Source organism: Periplaneta americana, chromosome 13, assembly GCF_040183065.1.
Source record: "Periplaneta americana isolate PAMFEO1 chromosome 13, P.americana_PAMFEO1_priV1, whole genome shotgun sequence".
NCBI classification, from domain to species: Eukaryota; Metazoa; Arthropoda; class Insecta; order Blattodea; family Blattidae; genus Periplaneta; species Periplaneta americana.
In genome coordinates this window covers 49,753,638-49,765,641 of record NC_091129.1, presented here as the reverse complement: position 1 = coordinate 49,765,641, position 12,004 = coordinate 49,753,638, and the positions used below count along the sequence as shown (strand labels likewise).

General features: G+C 37.3%; 1 protein-coding gene across 2 annotated transcripts in view; it reads left to right on the top strand.

Annotated features, from left to right (window-relative positions):
* The first annotated feature begins 645 nt into the window (after positions 1–645).
* The window catches only part of LOC138711872 (kelch-like protein 17), a 471,943-nt gene continuing 460,584 nt past the window's right edge, over positions 646–12,004 (top strand). For both annotated transcript variants that reach the window (XM_069843135.1, XM_069843134.1), the window contains exon 1: positions 646–761. The gene's annotated coding sequence lies outside the window, so the exon portion shown is untranslated. The remainder of the gene's footprint in view (positions 762–12,004) is intronic.

The window sequence follows — 12,004 nt, the reverse complement described above, 5'->3', positions numbered from 1 at the left end:
AAGTGTCTACTGCGAAAGAACACAAAGAATAAAATCCATGTGAGTGAACTAGTGGAATCTTTTGCTGCTCTGCGACTTCGCTGCTTCTTAGGATTCAACAACAACAACAATAACAACAACAAAACAACAACAACAACAACAACAACAACAATAATAATAATAATAATAATAATAATAATAATAATAATAATAATAAATGCAACAGCAACAGCAATGCTTCTTGCAGCGACCAGGTAGTTCACATGGTAAAGCATTGGAGTTTTGTAGGAGAGGGAGCAAATTGTACTTTGCAGATGTCGTTAAATACTATGGGCCATATTCATAGACATTCTTAGCGCGGGCTTTCGGTGGATGATCAGCGAACTAACGTTTTTCGTATTCATAAACTAGTGTCAGCGATATGATATGATATGAATCCTGTTTAGCACGCTCGTAGCCCGGGCTAGCGAAATGTCTATGAATAGCATCCTATAATTCCAAACCGATTTACAATCATTTTCTCCGCGATCGATTAGTACGTACTAGTGCTGCCTAACGGCCACGACTGATACCTCAATGAACCACGTCATCTATAGGATGCTGCCATCTAGTGGAGAAATTGAACACTACTTGTGATTACCTCCTGAAATTTATCAGCTGAGATCAGTGTGTTGCGTTGTGTCGGTTCGGTTGCATGACGATGGTCCGTCTGTAGTCATTGTTGTGTTTCGCGTGCGGGCTTGCGAGAGTGAGGTTAGATCTGTCTTCCAACATTTCCAGTAGTAAGTATTGCTAATCACTTCTACAACTTAAGAAATAAAGTCTGCAGTCTTAGAGCAATGAAGCGGGCATATTTCACGTATATCTCCAATTCAAAGAACGTTAAAACGTGTACAATGTAATGCCTAATGCATATAAAGTAGAGAGATATTTTGTAATGACCAGATCATTTTCTCATATTTATCATGCGCAAGTGTTTCACATTTTACACAGGAATTTCGCATGTTGTAAGGATCATTATGTTCGATATTCTAGTGCATTATTTTATAGTAATATAGCGCCTACATGCATTCTTGTTATATTAATAATACATAATCATAATATTATTATAGAAACACTGACCCCACAAATAGTATTCTCCCGCGTGCTTTGAAGCATGCGCAACAATTATACCCACACGAATCAAACGTGAGTTGTGTAGTGATAAAAATATTTAAGCAATATTGCCGTGTAATTGGATACATTAATGACATAAATGTACAGTCGATACACTTTAGAGGTTTACCGGTACTCATATTTATTTGATATCTCAGTCTGTTGAGTATATTACGTTCAAGTTTTATTCACATTTTCACACAGTCCCTAATGTTAGAATTTTTCGTCACAATGCCATTGGAATTAATTTGTAAAGTTTTTAGTAAATATTTTTGTTAGTTCAGATTTTTTTATTTTTCGCATATATACGTAAGTAGGAATCGCTGAAGTTTACCATTGTCCTATATATATATATATATATGACAATTTCAATTTCATTACATTAACACGTGAATTGTAAATGACTACATTTTGCTGTTGTTTAAAGTCAAGTGGAATATGTTCGTCTCATCAGTTACTAATATTTATTAAAGGGTTGTTTAATCAACTGTCCGAAGACTGGTTTGAACATCATAAGCAACACCAATAAGGCATCACTCATGAGGCACCTAGGACAGGAGATAACGGGATAGGGTGGCCAGTTCCTTTCCCCCTTATTAAAGAGTAAACTTACCAATATAAACTAAAGTTATCGCTTCGTAAACATATTTCATTTTAATTTGGATTAATCATAAAAATGTAAATTTGTTGCAGACCTTTTTTAGGACTGTCTCGATAGACACAAAATAATATTTTTGTGCAACGCATGTCTCATATTCGAAAACAATTGATCGTTTGCTAATAATTCTATTAAATATTATATTTATATTTCATTGGTTCATTTTAGTTGTATTATTGGCTAATTGATGTTGTCCACCAATAGTAATAAAGAGTGTAGATCAGTAGTTCCCAAAGTGGGAATCGCGGCCTTCTGAGAGGTTGTATAAAGAGCTGATCAGGGTCGCGGGATGATTTACAATTACAAAATACAACTAAAACGCCTTATTAACATACATTTATTTTGCATTTAGAAACATTAGGAGCGTTCAACATAAAAAAAAAACAAAAAAAAAAAATTCAGCAGTTATAAAGTACGGTATAAAATAATTAATGTTATAAGTGTGCCTGTTTTTCATAACGTTGCCTCTCAAATATGGACTAAATATTCCTATCCTGATATCAATTTTAAGTAATACGAGGTTGAAAATGTTATAAAAATTTAAGTGATTCTTTTACAACCTCGAGGTATATATATATATATATATATATATATATATATATATATATATACTTACTTACAAATGGCTTTTAAGGAACCCGGAGGTTTATTGCCGCCCTCACATAAGTCCGCCATCGGTCCCTATCCTGTGCAAGATAAATGCACTCTCTATCATCATAACTCACCTCCCTCAAATCCATTTTAATATTATTCTCCCATCTAAGTCTCGGCCTCCCCAAAGGTCTTTTTCCCTCCGGTCTCCCAACTAACAGTCTATATGCATTTCTGGATTCGCCCGTACGTGCTACATGCCCTGCCCATCTCAAACATCTGGATTTATTGTTCCTAATTACAGTATGTCAGGTGAAGAATAAAATGCGTGCAGTTCTGTGTTGTGTAACTTTCTCCATTCTCCTGTAATTTCATCCCTCTTAGCCCCAAATATTTTCCTAAGAACCTTATTCTCAAATAGGCTACCCTTAATCTCTGTTCCTCTCTCAAAGTGAGAGGCCAAGTTTCACAACCATACAGAAGAACCGTTAATATAACTGTTTTATTTCTAACTTTCAAGTTTTTTGACAGCAGACTAGATGACAAAAGCTTCTCAACCGAACAATAACACGCATTTCCCATATTTATTCTGCGTTTAATTTCCTCCCGAGTGTCATTCATATCTGTTACTGTTGCTCCAAGATATTTGAATTTTTCCACCTCTTCGAAGGATAAATCTCCGATTTTTATGTTTCCATTTCGTACAATATTCTGGTCACGAGGCATAATTATATACTTTGTCTTTTCGGGATTTACTTCGAAACCTATCTCTTTACTTGCTTCAAGTAAAATTTCCGTGTTTTCCCTAATCGTTTGTACATATATATATATATATATATATATATATATATATATATATATATATATATATATATATATGTACGAACGATTATATATATATATATATATATTCTTATTTTTTAGAATTTCAGCCAGTTGAACACAACGGATTCAGTATCCATCTGTGACTGTCGTAATTGTTTCGACTTTCTTTCGGAAATACTAAAGAACCGGTACGATAGTGGGGGGGGGGAGGGAGGAGTCGCAAACTGAAGTCTCGCCCAAAAGTGGGTCTCGCTTTCAAAAAGTTTGGGAACCACTGGTATAGATGAACAAAAAGAAAAAAAAATACGCTGGCATACTTTTTTAAGATGACCTGAATGTTCTAAGTGTTGGTTTCGGAAGAAATATTGTGCCACCAGCGAACTGAAATGTATTCTAAATTTTAAAGTACAACAGGAATTTTAATTAATGAAATGCAATGCTTACGAGCCACGGAGGTAGAAGAAGAATTATTCAGAAATACGAACTGAAGAATAATGCCGCTACAGAGTCACAATATTACCGCTTAACTCTACAGCTGTTTCAATGGGAAATTCTGAAGAAAAGCTAGTTACTAATGAAGGTATTCTTGCTTATTGTTTTATATTACTTACTTACTTACAAATGGCTTTTAAGGAACCCGAATGTTCATTGCCGCCCTCACATAAGCCCGCCATCGGTCCCTATCCTGTGCAAGATTAATCCAGTCTCTATCATAATACCCCACCTCCCTCAAATCCATTTTAATATTATCCTCCCATCTACGTCTCGGCCTCCCTAAAGGTCTTTTTCCCTCCGGTCTCCCAACTAACACTCTGTATGCATTTCTGGATTCGCCCATACGTGCTACATGCGCTGCCCATCTCAAACGTCTGGATTTTAAGTTCCTAATTATGTCAGGTGAAGAATACAATGCGTGCAGTTCTGTGTTGTGTAACTTTCTCCATTCTCCTGTAACTTCATCCCTCTTAGCCCCAAATATTTTCCTAAGCACCTTATTCTCAAACACCCTTAACCTATGTTCCTCTCTCAGAGTGAGAGTCCAAGTTTCACAACCATACAGAACAATCGGTAATATAACTGTTTTATAAATTCTAACTTTCAGATTTTTGGACAGCAGACTGGATGATAAGAGCTTCTCAACCGAATAATAACAGGCATTTCCCATATTTATTCTGCGTTTAATTTCCTCCCGAGTGTCATTTATATTTGTTACTGTTGCTCCAAGATATTTGAATTTTTCCACTTCTTCGAAGGATAAATCTCCAATTTTTATATTTCCATTTCGTACAATATTCTGGTCACGAGACATAATCATATACTTTGTCTTTTCGGGATTTACTTCCAAACCGATCGCTTTACTTGCTTCAAGTAAAATTTCCGTGTTTTCCCTAATCGTTTGTGTATTTTCTCCTAACATATTCACGTCATCTGCATAGACAAGAAGCTGATGTAACCCGTTCAATTCCAAACCCTGTCTGTTATCCTGAACTTTCCTAATGGCATATTCTAGAGCGAAGTTAAAAAGTAAAGGTGATAGTGCATCTCCCTGCTTTATCCCGCAGTGAATTGGAAAAGCATCAGATAGAAACTGACATACACGGACTCTGCTGTATGTTTCACTGAGACACATTTTAATTAATCGAACTAGTTTCTTGGGAATACCAAATTCAATAAGAATATCATATAATACTTCCCTCTTAACCGAGTCATATGCCTTTTTGAAATCTATGAATAACTGACGTACTGTACCCTTATACTCCCATTTTTTCTCCATTATCTGTCCAATACAAAAAATCTGATCAATAGTCGATCTATTACGCCGAAAACCGCACTGATGATCCCCAATAATTTCATCTACGTACGGAGTTAATCTTCTCAAAAGAATATTGGACAAAATTTTGTACGACGTCAACAAAAGTGATATTCCTCGAAAGTTACCACAGTTGGTTTTGTCTCCCTTTTTAAAAATACGTACAATTATGGACTCCTTCCATTGTTCTGGTACAACTTCCCTTTCCCAAATAGCAAGTACAAGTTTATAAATTTCGCTATATAAGGCACTTCCACCCTCTTGTATTAATTCTGCTGGAATTTGATCGATACCTGGAGACTTGTACTTTTTCAGATTTTCTACCGCAATTTCGACTTCTGAAAGCGTGGGTTCGGGTATAAATGGCTCAGCAGTTTGTATTTCAATTTCGTCCCGATCATTTCTATTTGGCCTATGTACATTTAGTAGTTGCGCAAAATATTTTTTCCATCTGTTTAGGATTGATGGAGTGTCTGCAAGCAAGTCACCATTCTCATCCTTGATCACGTTTACCCTTGGCTGATATCCGTTTTTAAATTCCTTTATACCCTTATATAAATTTCGAATGTGTTTATTCCTACTATTTGTTTCTACCTCATTCAGTTTTTCCTTCAAGTAACCTCTCTTTTTATTCCTAAGTGTACGACTTGCTTCCCGTCTTTCATTGAAATAATTCTCTCTCTTCTCCTCAACTGGATCCTGTAAGAATTTCAATTTTGCCTGTTTCCTTCTTTCTACTACCATGCAACAATCTTCATCAAACCTTATTCCTCTGCTGTGGTCGTGCCAGAGAATCAGTCCTATTCCGAGGCTTATTGTAGGGATTCGTAACAAGCTGTTTTTTACGGTGATGGGTTGTTAGCCCTTCGCCCAACCCCCAAGCTGGAGAACCACCCCTTTTCGGCTGTCCACGACTGCTTATTCAATATATTCGCAGCTACCCTCCATATCTGGAGGCCGTCTCCTCTATCCGCAACCTAAGGACGCGCCATGCCGTGGTGATAGGGACCCACCATACATGGATTGTTTTATATTAGAGTTCCAAAATGATAATTATTGTAAATCTTTCCATCATTTGTCACATTACTAATTAAAAAAATAATCTTCTTACATCAGTATTTTAACTCGTAGCCTACACCCGTAAACTTGACACAATGAAACAATGTGTCACATGATAACATTGATAACAGTATGTGGGAATCCATATGGATAAGGAGTTGATAGTCACATCTTTAATGGAAAACAAAATTACTCTGAGCAGATGAATTTGATATTGTTTATGGCCCCTATATAGTGGGAATTCTAGCATTGAAGGCGATGAAATAGCAAAGAAGTGCTGCTTTGTTTTTTTTAACCTCCTTTCCGGGTGTTACAAACCAGTGCCTGTCGGGGAAAATCCGAAAAAAATCCACACTAAGAATGACCGACCTCGAGATTTCAACTCGGGCCTCCCAAATGCGTTTATGAGACGATATCGCCTCGATTACCCCGCTCGGAGTTGCTTTGCTCTTTCTCAAAAAAATTGTCACGTATTCGTTGCATACGTATAGTAATAATGTAGGGATTAGAATTACTGTTTAATGTTTGTTAATCTACTTTTTAGCGACACTGTATGAACTCCAAGTTTACCTATAGCGTTACAGAAGAAGAACGCATAAAGCCAGCCTGTACGGGCTAGCTCGCGCGACGGGCAGATTGCTCTGCGCTGGATACCTCTCTTCCCTAACTACAATGCACCGAAATGGGGATAGCTGGTGCAAAAGTTGTCCATGCATTGGTTATGTAGAGCAGCGAGGTATAGAACAAGAAGGATATATACTGCCCTTAATATGTTGAAAACATTGCATTATTAAGACAAAAACTTCCTTAACTTTTACAACTTCTTAAACTATGAACTGTGTTTGAAGATTCCTAAACTTCTAGCGAAAATTATTCTATTGTAATTTTCAGCAGCACATAGCCAATGTACCAGCAGGTTTTCATGAATCTAACAAAGTCAAGATAAAGGCCCAAGCTATCTGATCATTAGGGAAACAAGTTCAGACTCCAAAACATTTCATATAGATAGCTATAGGTTTAAGAAACACTAGCTATAGGATGACGTCAGTTGTTTATTTTACTAATGTACTTCAGGTTCATATGCAAAATGAAGGAAGTCGCGTGAAGGGAGGGAGCTCTGTTCGTTTTGTATTGTTTACTGCATTATAATAGTTGTTTCGACAAAGCATGTATTATTTATTTAATCAGTATATAATTCGCGAAAAAATATATATATTTGCGTTTCTTTAAGGTCCGAACCCGACAAGCATAAGTGAATTTCAACCCAAGTCCGACCAATGAGTCGGGTCGGCCCGGGCCGAACCTAGGCCCGCGGGCTTAACCCAAGCCCGAGCACAGCTATATTATATATAAAGCAATATATATTGCAAGCAGGTAGCATGTAAAGGAATCGAAGATATTTTACGCGTTATTTCTTATACATCCCTGGTCATGAGCGTGGCAGTACAACTTTTGACACATGGAGCGTAAGTGGAAGATGGAGATGGAGATATGTGTAGAACAAGTGTATATGTATATGAAAGTGTAATTATTTTTTCGCTTAAAAATCAGGTCCTCTGATTGAGGTTCTGGCTTATAAATGTACATCTATTATCAGGTAGTACATCTAATTTGACGATATGTGTCAGAGGAATGGACTCCCTTAACGACCGGTCCCTACAGCCGACAGAAACCACATACCATTCCGGCTTCGGCAAATTCCCCCAAGGCCCCCACTGTCGGTCAGAGGCGAAACTCCTCCCCGAGTAGGTCTGCCTCGGGTGCCATTGCAGAAGCCATCCAACATCGCTGAACTACATTCCACGGGGCCGGTCGAGAGAGTCAGCAGCTTCAAGAGGCCGCCTGTAGACTGATCTGAAACGGGATGATGACGAAAGAATGATGAGGGAGGAAAGGAAGTGGCGAAGATGAGTGGGGTTCCAATCGCCTGATAAAGTTACCTGATATTCATCCATAGGAATGAGGAAATAACTTCGAGAAAACCTCGCCCAGGCAACTCGTCCTCACCGGGAATCGAACCCGGGACCGTTGGGTTCGGAGTTAGACTCGCTAACCCCTCAGCCACAACGGTGGACATGTGTCAGAGGAAGAACAACTGTTTGTATACATCTGAAGTCTGATTAGTGTAATATATAGCTAATCGGCGATGTATGCAATGGAGGGGGAAAGGAACTGGCCACCCTGTCCCATTGTCTCCTGGCCTAGTTGCCTCATAAGTGCTGCCTTGTTGCTATCACATGAAGTGTGTATGCCGGCCTATACTCCGTACTTAGGTCTACCTACACTGTTGCAAATTATTTGGAGGCTTCAGGTAGCCAAATGCAGGAATCTTAGTAATTGTGTACAAACTTGCAGTAGATATATAGATATGGCAGCATATTGTAGCCACATTTAAAATAATAAACCCGTGCATTAAATTCTTGATTTGCTCAGAACGGGTTAAGGGGTTCATGCACGGCGTCACAGAATTATATTCGTGTGCAGAGACTGTTCTGGCGATATTTATTGCTAATTCGACGGCCTCCTCTAATGTCGAAATCTTCTGTTTCATTGTAATAACCCTTTCGAGATATATGGTACGTAGAAGCTACATTTTAAAACACGCTTTCGCTTCTCAGAGGAAACTGCAAGTGACTTGTAGTGCGACGTTATTTAGCACACACCTATTCAATTAACAGCCAGTTTTCCGAGTTTATGTTTATTTCATATATTTCAGTCATTCTCTCTCTCTCTTTTGTACGGAGGAGAGATCCAAAGGCTTGAACTACAGCCTGAGGCATTGCGCTTACCACTCCTATTCTGTGAATGATTGGGTAGCCGAACGGCCGCGCTTTTGTACAAGTACAGCACGCCGCATCACGAACTTAACCCGGGTTATTGCATGGATGATGATGATGATGATGATTTGTAAATTAATGATGGCGAAATGATTCCGAGGTCCAACGCCGAACTACCCAGCAATTCTGCTTCAATTAGTTGAGGAAAAACACGGAAAATATCTCAACCAGGTAACTTGTAACACTGAGCGGTCGTTGTCCTCGCGATTTGTCCAAAGATTAATACATGGCAGTTATGGTGGAATCTAAAGACTCAATTTTCGTGGATAAGCGTTACGCAAACACAAATGGTGCATTACTTTGCAGACGGGGGTGATAATGAAAGGCGAATATTGTGAAGAGTGTTGGTGGAACGACGAGGAAAAACAGAAGACCCCGGAAGGAAACCCTCAACCTCGGCTTTTTCTACCTCAATACAACTCCGTCGTTGTGAGATCTAATATGCCTAAATCGAGCCTACTCACCACTCGAATTCGGGGAATTTGAGACAGTTCAAGAAGTTTCTACAGATACGCACTTTACCCACAGAATATGAACTAACTAGTTGAAGTTCGTACTTTCACCGACGAAAACTGACGTAATTATATTCTTTCGTATTGAAGAACTTACTATAAATTTATATATCGCAAAAATGATTGTACCATATTTTAAAATGTTTGAGTTTTGTGTAAATTATACCATTCAGTCCCTAAATTGGTTCCGTGGACCACTAGAGGTGTTTATCGGGCGGAACATGGAGCAACACAAAGCACTACAACCAACTTTGTGCTTTTTGTGTAGCCACTATTGAAGAAGTTGGTGAAACGACGAGGGAAAAACAGGAGACCTCGGAAGAAAACCCTTCAACATTGGCTTTGCCTATCACAGTACAACTCCGACGTAGTCGACATTGAATAAAATTGTCGTAAACCAGCGCTATGCCAACTGAGCTACACAGGTGGCTTCGGTAGCATTCTGAAAATGTTGTTTCCGTGAAAATCTCTTAATTGAATTTCTGCAGCATTACAATATTGTCTCTTCCTTTGAGGTAGCACTTACGTGCATACTGTTGCTCAGTTTCCTACTGTATCTTGAGATTAAAGCCTTAACATCGTAGAAAACGTAGAAGAAAAAGTTGACTGGGAAGCTTCTCCTCACTGTGTTCCAATTGTAGCTACCCCCACTATAAGGTCCTTACTATGAGCTACGGCGCACGATTGCATTTGGTTTCACAAGATAACGAATAATCTATACCATCCTATGAACCTTAAATTGAACAGCTTTTGAGAAATGATTATCAAATCACATTTACATATGATATACTACATGAATTTTCGATATTCTAGAAGAAAAATGATCCGCCTATTCTTGAAATTTGTTCACTTTTAGTAAAATAAATTCAGACACTGTTGTACTGTTATACGTACTATTTTATTTAAACGTATTCTAAATTTTCGCCTGTTTTAAAATTTCGAACCTATCCTCTCGGCGATTATGGACTTGGAAGTGAATTACTAGTAAGATTTTTTGTCTATCTGGCCTGGAATACTTATCGCCAACCTAACAGCAAAAAGTTGCTAGAAAGTAGGAATAAATGAAATTAACATTAATGTAATTTATGTCTCTATGTTAGACATATGAATGAAGTGCGGATAAAAGAAATACAACTTACCACGTGTGAAATAATAAATTATAATTTCATTACACTATTTGAAGCTGTCTTAATAGACTTACACCGAACCACCTACATACTTCAACTAAACAAAAAAATCTAATCAGTGTTACCAACCAAGGAACAAGAAATCTCCCTATATCATATTAAAAATCCCCCAAATTTCAGAGAAATCCCATCAATTTTGTAATTTGTACTTTGAAAACAGCGACATAAAAATTAGCAAATGAAGACTACACGGGAAGAACGAGGTAAGTCACTTTTATTAAATTGTACAGGAGAGCAATTTTAAAGTTTGAAACCCAATAACTAAAAAACTGTTAAGATACATTTGTGAAAATTTAAATACATTTTCTTGTAATATAAATGAAATAAACTGAAAATGTGAAGTTTTACAATTGCATCATTGTTGAGAAATAAAAATATGAACATTGTTGTCGTTTTATGTACACGGGAAGAATGAGGTAAATATATAATAAAATTCAGTATCCTTTCTATAAATCTTAAATTATATTATTATATCTCATTGCTAGAACTCAATATCTTTCATTATTTCATTTTTAACAATGTTGGTCCCGAGTAATTTTGTGTGCACTCAATGCTGGTTGCTTGGCGGTTGTCAGCCCACTTTGAGGTCTGTGGATATAAAGAGAGAAATTGGGTCGGGGTCTGGTAGAGTTCCTGGGTAGCTCAGTTGGTAGACCCTTGGTGCGTTTAGACAAAGTTGCCGGGTTCGATATCTGGCGTCGGAAAAATTTTTCCCTTGAAATTATTCAAATCAGCTTCACAGAGAACTAAACCTGAAAGCGAGATTTACTATGTTGATGTCCTTTTCTATAAATGCAACATTAATGAAGTTTTCTGAGATTACCATTAGGCTTAAACACAAAATTAGTTTAAGAAATTCTTATTTCGTTTTTAGCTTGATGACCTTCGGACATGAATTCGTGACTTCAATATACAAGAAATTTGGATAAGGAAACATTATTATTTTTCAACCTGATGTACTTCAAACATATTGATTTATGTCTTCCTTGGAAGGAGAGACTAATACTGTTGAGCCTCAGGTCCTACAAATTTCTTGATTTGTTCATCATTATATTTTTCTTTCGAAATACTGTATTTACTCAAATATAAGCCGCCCTGAATTTAAGCCTCGTCTACATTTTTAGGTTAATTTTTGGGATAAAAGGAAATTCCAGTCCCCTATTTAACCCCTCAATGATGTAGTTATATGATAGTGAAATAGGTATCAAATGGATTAAATGAAGAGTCTAAGTTACACCCAACCATTGATTTTAAGCAAAATTAATTTTTATAATTCACTACAAGTTGGCTTATAGAACAGAGGAACAAAATATGTACACACATATTCACTAATTCACTGTCATTTTCCTCTTTTCATGAGTCTGAAACGTTATCATTGTACCAAAGAATAT